At 42.3% G+C, this 7428-nt stretch overlaps 1 protein-coding gene across 1 annotated transcript in view; it reads left to right on the top strand.

Annotated features, from left to right (window-relative positions):
- SNAPC3 (small nuclear RNA activating complex polypeptide 3) overlaps nt 1-7428 on the top strand; it is a 31381-nt gene that overhangs the window by 1026 nt on the left and 22927 nt on the right. The window lies entirely within an intron of this gene.

Genomic DNA, 7428 nt, shown 5'->3' with positions numbered 1-7428 from the left:
TTTCCCATCTCCATTGTTAAGACTGGTGAGGCTTCACTCCTTTGGGAGCCTCAGGCCTGCTTGCAGACCAGTAAATTGTAAGGCTGGGCACTAGTATCAAGGGAGAAAGTTGTCTAATGGCTAAAGCAACAGATTTGGAGTGAAAAGTTAATAGATTTTTTGCCCAAAAAGGACCACTATTATGACTCTGTAATGTACCCTCCTTCCTAAGAAAGGTCGCAGAATTTCATCCACTCACTGTTGCAGCAAGCCCATTAACTTGTGGTGAGCTAGAGTATATTTTGTAGAAGTGTACCTGAGTTCTGTTACTGACTTGATGTGTGGCCTTGGGCAAATGTTGTGCCTCAGTTTCCCTATTTGTAAAGTTAGGCTAATACTTATGGTGGGTGTTGCAAGGCTAAATGCATTTATATTTGCAAAGTGTTTTAACATCAGAGTGAAAGAAGTTGTAGTTCTCCAGAGTGTTTTTAATATGTACTGTGTAGAGAACTGGTGATAGTGGCTCAAGTTTATATGGTTTGATTTTAATTTTTTGGAGTTCTTTGCGAATGCTAGAAGGAAACCATTCACTTTTTCAAGCTACACACATTGGGCTAAATTCAGATCTGGTGTAAGTAGGCATGACTCCATTGAAGTCAATAGAGTTGCACCACCTTACCCCAAGTATTGCGTTTGGCTTGGTAAGTTTCCTTCAGCACCCAACTGCTCATGATAATTACAAGTAAAAAAGAAAGCACACATACGCTGAACAGCATGCTGTAGTAATAAAGGCTAATAAAGCTGTAATACAAAATTACCCCTGTACCCACCGCCATGATAGTGAACACAGTGTTTAACATTATTCATCATTTAACCAGTGCTAACAAAACTGTCATGAAATGACAGAACTCATTTGTTAATTGCAATATTTATTTCAAAATGTGTGCCTGAGTGGAAAGCCAAAGCTGTTCTGGCAGAGGAAAAGCTGCTGGAATGGGGTGACAAGAACATCTCTTGTTGCAGTTTGAAGACAGGAAGTAGTAACCATGAATACAGGGGGGAAACTATGAAGTACTAATCTAAGGGTCAGATCCATGTGTCAGATATTAGAGCTTAGTAAGCTATTGAGGAAGGAAGGCCTGCAAGGATAATTCAGATGCTGCAGGAAGGAGTGTCTGTGATTCAGTAGGTGGTGCTCTTCAAACTTGTCTTCGCTGGAAAAACATACCAAAAATTACCACCATTCTCTCACCAGTTGAATTGAACCAGTGCTTGCGCTGCTAGATGCTTTAATGTAGATAAGGTTTCAGTGCTAAAATCATTTTTTGACTGTTTTGATTGGACTTTGCTTTCCACAGGTCTATTGAAAAAGAGAAAAGGAGCTCAGACCACTGGAGCCTTGTCTACGTTAGGGCTCCTGTTTGTTTTAATACTGACTTAGCAGAACCAGAGGGAATTCTTTTGTAAGCCTTCCCAGTGTAGATACAGCCTCTGAGGTTATGTCTACACAGAAAAGAAACCCACGGCTAGCCTGTGCCAGTCAACTCAGGCTTGTGGGGATTGGGCTGATGGGGTATTTGATGGCTGTGTAGACTTCTGGGCTTGGGCTGGAGCCCAGGCTCTGGGACTCTCCCACGCCACAAGGTCTTAGAGCCTGGGCTCCAGCCTGAGCCTGGAGGTTTTCACAGCTGTGAAACAGCCCTGCAGCCCAAGCCCCATGAACCTGAGTTGGGTGGCACAGGCCAGCCATGGGTTTTTCTTTGCCGTATAGACATACCCTGTGTCACTGCATTGTGCTAGGTTGTACTATGCTACTAGAATTGTAATCTTCTGGATAAGACATACAGTGTAAGTCTTGAGCACTTGCAGTTAACTTTAACAGAAGCAGTGTCTCCCTGGCCAAATTCCAGTTTGTCATATTCTGCCTACCTAACATATCCTCTGTAATTTCAACTGGACACAGAGGTCTTCACTTCCTGCCTTAACTAGATAGTGTGTCTTTGTGCTGTCAAATAGCTTCTGTTTTTCATCCCAGGAGTGGCTGTGCCCTGGTTGCTGCTGAAAATGGTTCCTGTTTATATTTTGTGATGTGTTTTGGGATCTGTCAAAATGAAAGGTGCTTGTGATGCAGGGCCTGCAGTCTGTCAGTATATATTTCATAGCAAGGGAAATTGATAAATCCTTGCTACTTCTACGACCACTAAAAAAGAAACAGATCATGCCCTTACACTAGATTATCTTAACTCTTAAAGCCAAGAATGACAGACATGCAAATTTTGACCAGTGAGAAATATTTATGGAGGCTGAGATCACAATGGCCTGTGAATGGAGGAATTGCAGACAGGAATGCTGGGGCTAATGACAAGATGCTAATCCTTGTGTTGGTGACACAGACTACGTTATATGCTCCAGACCATGCTTCTTCATACACTTCTATGTGAAGCTGTTCATGTAACCTCACCGTGATATGATAATGAACTCTAACAATTGGGACTTGACAAGCAGGTTAGGTGAGGGATAGAGGCATGTTCTCTGCAGGCTGGGGAGAGGCTGTCAGGTTGACGAGGAATGGTCAGTAAGGAGACTTGACATCCAGAGATAAGATTTTATTTTCTTTCTTTAAGTATCTCACTGGGCTTTGCAGAGTATTTATTTGAGGTATGTTATTCAAACACTTTTATTACCAACAAAGAGAAAACAGGAGTAAAACAAGTCTTCAATTTAACAAAAAAATAGTTAAGACTACTGCTGTTGTACTGCGTAACTTCATGCAGAGTGCCCCAAGATAAGAATCTCCAACCTCTGTTTATCATTGTGGGCCACATCCAGTGCTACCTGCATGACCTTGAGGATGTCACATGGGCCACAGCTCTGTGATGATTGGGCCACAGGTTGAGAACCACTGCTCTAGAGAGAGGTGCTATGGGGTGGAGTTGTTGAGCCTGACCCCTTCTCCCTCCCAAGCTCATGGTCATATCCGGCATAGCCAGGTATCCTTCCCCATTAAAGTTTACCACAAACAGCTGCAGCCTGTGCCCACAGGGGAGAAGCCATATCCTTGGTAACAAGTTCCATGGGCTTTTTAATTTTTCAGCATCCTTCAGGTTCTACTTGTTTTTCTCTGTATCTTCTATGTGTTGAGTTTTCCTCCTGCAGATCTCTCCTCCTTTATTTTCTTTCCCCCCTGCAGTGTTGCCCCATGTGTTGTCCCCCCCAATGTTACAGAACAGCACTCCCTTCATGTTGTCTTGTGCACTGCAAAGAGCTGTGAACTCTAATGCCATCTAGGAGAAAGGAGTGGGAGAAAACATGGGGCAGGCATCAGCTGTCAAGGGTAGAGAACAAGTCACCTGACAGCAGCCTATTGGTTCCTGTAGCAGAAGGAAGGCAGGTGTGCATACCCAGGAATGGTCTGGCACTGCTGCAAATTGGCTCCCTAATCTCTCATGTGGTTGTTCTCCTCTCAAACTAAATAGCCCTAGTTTTCTGAATCTCACCTGATCTAGGCCTTCCCAACCCCTAAGACTACCTCTGATTACTTTCAATTCCTTCCCTTGTATTTTTTCTGTCCTTCTTTCTTTGGGATGAGGTGACAACTTGAATGCATCCTTCAGTCTGTATTAGAAGCAACAGGCCACATTCATCCCTGTTGTCACCCTGACTTCACAGGACTTCTACTTGAAGCAGATGTAATCACTTTCAGTTTTATCTACAATTACTGTTCTCGTAAACGAAACAGTGATTTCAATGAAAAGGTGAATTTATGCCCCATTAGACTAGTGTGTGAGGGAAAGAGGGAGAAAAACTCCTCCCACACCTCCTTTAAATAGCAACAAAAAAGATAATGAAAGAAGCCTGTTTATGATGGGCTGAAGGAACTTAGTTAAATCCTGTTAAAATACATTACATGGTTAAATGTCTATTCTTGACAATCTACCTTATCAAATTATCTGACATTAAGAAACAATGGAATAATATTTAACTTGGTGCATGTTCTAGCATCTATACCTATATTAAATCTCCTAAAAGACCTACCAAAGCAGACAAATTGGGGTATCCGGTTTCCATGCATGTATCTGGTTTTGATTTGTATATTAGTCAACTTTCACTTGCCTACCTACTAATCTTATCAGGTTGTATGTGGAACTGATTTTTATAGATCCTTCAGTTTCTCCTGGATTAGAAATTATATATATTATATAAAAAGCTATACTTATCCTACAGATGTCATCGGCAATTATTGTTTGCTTAGATAACCATTGTTATCGTACTTAGGTGGCTAGGTTCAAATCTCTAAGTGTTAAGAGATCAATTCATTAATTTAGAGATTAAATAGTTAATGTTGGTCAAGTGCTTTGAAGATGGAAAGTACTAAGCTTCATTATTCTAGTTCACCTGCTGAATTATTCATTGTGTAAATGTACAGCAGGCTTAGACTCAAAGATCAGTGTGGATTTTAGGTAGGTCAGGCGAGGTGCGGTTGCAGGTACCTTATTTCACTGCAGCCCCAATTAACCTTCTTGTTTTATTAGGAGGTGTAGTTGTAAGTATCTCCAGGCATGTGTTATAAAGCTGTATTAAGAAAGTATTAGTGTCTTAAAGTGTTAGTACTTAGTGTCATTAGTATTAGTGTCTCAAAGGTGATAAAAGTACTGTCTTGAAGAAAAAATATGTAATATAAAGGGCAATATCTTTGTATCCAATTACAAGGAATAAATCTGCTAAAATATTAAAATGTTCTAAATAACTTAAAAATTTAACAAGCGGAGTTTGCTGCTGTGGTCATCCAATGTAAGTAAGGCCACAGTGAAGGGATAGCTTAGTGGTCTTCTATTTCCAGGGACCGCAGGTCCAACTTTGTGCAAGTTTGACTCAGCTCTTTATCCCTAATAGTATTTATACAGCTCTAGAGTATCTTTCCAGAGGAGAGCAATTAAATTCCTGTCACAGACCTAGTCAAATGCCTCCTCTTGGGCACTTAGTGGCTGGATGCACTCACAGCAGTCTGAATCGCTGGGTGTTTTAAGACTCCAGCATCTGAACAGAGTCCAAGCACTACCCTGTCTTGGGGCACAGACCCTCTGTTTAGCACTCCCCTTTGAGAGCTGGATACCAAATCCCCAGACTCCGAACAAAGGTTAAACATGAGCTGTCCCAGAACTCCAGCTGTGTGGGTGTTCTGGGTCCACTCCACAGGTGACTCTTCAAGGGCATGTGTTAAGTGTAACACAAATCACAGACAGACTGCACAGGATTCTGAACCACCATTGCGCTGTGCTTACCATTGCACAAATACACAGATCTGTACAAAAATAATAAATCCTTCATGCATTTCCCTGTCTCACCACTTCTGAGCATTCTTTGGACTGGGTCAGAGTCCTCTGGGGCTTGGGAGAGTCCTTTCTGCTGGAGTACATGACTTGTCTTTCAGTTAGGGAACCTCTCTAGCCAGCTATTCTGACCATGGCTGGTCTGTGCCCTTTCTCTCTCCAGAATCCTATCCAGAGCTTCTTGTCTTGTCCCAACGGGATAATGCCTGTTCCTTTTTTCCCCCCCACATTCTCCACTTCCCTTGCCCCCAGGGAAGTTGGAGAAACTAGCTTCAGCCAACCTCTTTAACATACTCATTGTTTGATCAAAGTACAGTCGTTAAGATTAATCTTTCTCCATTTTATCTAGTCTGGGAGAGACCTATTTACAGTCTTGTCTGCAAAAGTGGCTGTATGTAGACATAGAGGCATTCTGATACAACAGTTTTCATAACCACTTCACAAGATCAACTTATGAATTCTGATTGTGCAAACTGATTCCACAAATCACCACAATTCCATGTAGATCGCTGCATTGTCTTTCAGATGAGACTGTCAACTGTTTGTTTTGCACTGGTGTTGAAGAGCTCATGGCACTGTTTGTAAAACAGTTTGTCCTGTTTTCTTCTGCTAGAATATTTCTCTGCAAGGATCATTAGTGTGCTGTGAACCAGCTGGCTGTTGCACTCCCATGTGTGAGGTAGCTCTGCATGCACCTGCTTGTCCAGCATTAGTATAGGATGACCATCTTTTTTGCAAATGGCAGAGTGAGTTACACCTCTGCATATGACACAAACGATATAGAAAAACTTGTTTTCAGAAATATTTCAAGTTTTTAAATGTTAGATACTACTTGATTATATACTCTACTCAAATAAATCCAGGCTCCCACGATACCATGGGCCTAATTATTCCTGTGTGACTCCACTGACTTTAATGAAGTTATATAGGGACAAATTTGATCCCAACTGTATGGGCCCATGCGGGAGAGGGAAATTATAACTAAGAAATAAAAAACATCTAAAAATGTGACTTCCATGGAAAGTGATGCAATTCTAATATCTGATATGTCTCAGACTACTAGATCTAGAAACGAAAGCATCACCCCTTTAGAAAATTAGTGTTCCTGGCTTTCTTATGTTATGATGCTTCTGTGTCAGTATCCTTTGACACAGTTGGCCATGCTCTTCTTTAAATCTTGTCCTACCTTGGCTTCTATAACTCCGTTCTCTTCTGGTTCTCCTCTGACCTCTCTAATTGCTTCTTCACAATGTCCTTCAGAGAGACTTCCTTATTCTGCCTCCCTTCCAGCTTTCTGTGGCGGGTTCCACAGCATTCTGTCCTTGGTCCTTTTCTCTTTGCCCAGAGATAAGGTGTAGAGGGAGATCTCATCCATGAACACAAGTTCATCTCCATGATGATGGTTCCCAGATCTACCTTTCTATTCCAGACTTGTCCTCGTCTGTCCAAATTAAAATCTCAGCCTTTTGTCTGACATCTTTGTGAGTGTCTAGCTGTCACCATGGCTAAAGAAGCACTTCTAATCTTCCTTCCTAAATCCTCCCCGTTACCTCCTTTCTAAATTAGTGAGGATAATACCACCATTCTGCCTGTCACTCAGGTCCATAATCTGAGCATCATCTTTGACTTGGACCTCTCTCTGGGCCTACCTCATGTAGGATAGTAGGATAGTGCTCACTGACAGTGTGAGCAATGCAGTGTGGGTACCTATCCCACAGTCCTGTTGCTAAGGGTTGTGGGAAGGTGTAGCAGATCGTGGTGCATTTTGGGACCGGGCTCTGTTCCGTGATGCATCGCTTTCTGTCCCAACACTCCATGGGCTTCCGGCTTTCTTTCGTGGCATTTTTTTTCAATGGCTCTTCTTTGTTGACCACCCTGGCATCTTTGTGAGAAGGGATGGATCCTGCACTGCTTTCCTATGCTCTGTTAACTGTCATGAAGACATGGCAGAGGGCAGTGCAGTTAATCGTGAAGTTCCTAACTGACAAAGACTTGCAGGCGCCCGACATTCTGCGCGATATGGATAGGAAAACTCATCTTTGCTGCAACACCTACTAAAACCTTGACACTTGTTAGGCTGCTGAGGTGCTGAGACTACTGCCTGTTATGCTGACCAATA

Source organism: Mauremys mutica, chromosome 6 (assembly GCF_020497125.1).
Source record: "Mauremys mutica isolate MM-2020 ecotype Southern chromosome 6, ASM2049712v1, whole genome shotgun sequence".
NCBI lineage: Eukaryota > Metazoa > Chordata > Testudines > Geoemydidae > Mauremys > Mauremys mutica.
This window is presented reverse-complemented; position numbering and strand designations above follow the sequence as displayed.